At 48.7% G+C, this 1,597-nt stretch overlaps 1 long non-coding RNA gene across 1 annotated transcript; it reads right to left on the reverse strand.

Annotated features, from left to right (window-relative positions):
- Positions 1 to 540: 540 nt before the first annotated feature.
- Positions 541 to 923, reverse strand: LOC144722925 (uncharacterized). The gene is made up of 2 exons (XR_013586113.1): positions 839 to 923; positions 541 to 688 (listed from the first exon to the last, which is right to left on the reverse strand). It is a non-coding gene; the product is annotated as an uncharacterized LOC144722925 (long non-coding RNA).
- Between the last annotated feature and the right edge of the window lie 674 nt (positions 924 to 1,597).

Raw genomic sequence — 1,597 nt, forward strand, 5'->3', positions numbered from 1 at the left:
ACTCTCTCGCGTCGTGGGAGTGTGTGGTGTAAAATTGTGCTGCACATAATCAGAATTCGCGCACACAACCAACTTCTTTACTCCGTCATCACTGGCATTCGCTCTCTCTGCGATTACATGCACATTTGCCGAGTCAGTGTGTCGATTTAATTCTGTCCCTCGTAATGTTGCCCTCTTTGTTTTTACGAGTGTGTTGGATTCCAACACCATTCCCGATACGTCATGGACATTCGTCTCCATTTTAGCACTCCGACCCACATAAATTTTGGTTTCCCTTGGATATTTTCCATTCAAAGGCTCATGCCTGCGCTCCTCAGGGCGTGTCCCTGCTGTCGGTTTTTGTACTGTCCGATCACGCTTCAATGCAACCCTGTCCTTGTATTCGATCCGCGCGTCATTTACGGGAGTACTGTCCACGTTCCTGCCCGCCCAGTCACTTGCAGCCTGCCCGTATTTCTCATTGAGTTTCGGGTTTAATATCTCGGCGGGTGGGGCGCGTGTTGGCCGCTCGCTCGCGCTCACTGTGGGTTGTTTATCATGTCTTTGGACCGCATTCTGTTTTATTCCTCTATTCCCTCCTGGTATAGCCGGTGGAGGAATTGGTCGGAATTGGATCAATTGTGTTTGACCTCCCATCCTGCGATTCCTCTGAATGTTCGCATCCATACCTCCGCGGTCTGTGTAACCCCTTCCCGCTAGGTGGTTATCTTGCCATCTCTGTGCGTAATTTGAACCTTGCGTGTGTCGTGGGATGGGGTGTTGATATGGTTCTGCTCTGAACCTCTCCCCCCTACGATTCTCCTGCATGTTCGCATCCATACCTCCGCAGTCTGTGTACCTTCCCGCTGGATGGTTATCTCGCCATCTCTGTGCGTAATTTTGGCCTCGTGTGTGTCGTGGCATGGGGTGTTGGTATGGTTCTGTTCCGAACCTCCCCCTCCTGCGATTCCTCTGAATGTCCGGCTTTATGCCGCTCTCATTCTCGTGCCAACCTCTCTCTGGGTTATTTTGCCATGTGTGCGTGTTTGTTTGCTCCGTCCTGCATTGTGGGACTGCTCGGTGATTTTTATTCCTCTCTGAGAGGCTGGGTTCCTTATCCCTCTCCCTGTGTTCTGGATCCGAATTATGATTCTTAGCTCTGTATAACCATGCCATGTACGCCTTGCTCTCTATGCGGCGTAAGGATGCGGTTTCTGGATTCACAACCATTCTCACCCTTTCGGTAATCTCTGGGCTCAAGGATTCAAAAAACATAATTTTGAACATTTTATCTCCTTCGTGGTATTGATTCACATCGCCTGCGTAATACGCTCTTTTAAATTGTACGAGGTAGTCACGTGGATCTTGGTCCATGCCCTGGGTCATCGATTTTACAGCATAAAACCCTTCAGTGAGTGTCGAATATTCTCCAAACTTCCGAATCACTGCCAGGCTCAGTTGTTTAAAATCATTTCTAACCTTGTGTGGTAGTGACTTTACCCATGGGATAGAATCTTTATTTAAGGTCCGTTTCAACAAACTCGCTTTTTCATCCCGTCTCATCAACCCTCTAATCATTGCCTCCTCTTCCACTGTCGCGATATGTGTGTGGATATCC

This window comes from Lampetra planeri, chromosome 16 (assembly GCF_965212315.1).
Source record: "Lampetra planeri chromosome 16, kcLamPlan1.2.h2, whole genome shotgun sequence".
Taxonomy (NCBI): Eukaryota; Metazoa; Chordata; class Hyperoartia; order Petromyzontiformes; family Petromyzontidae; genus Lampetra; species Lampetra planeri.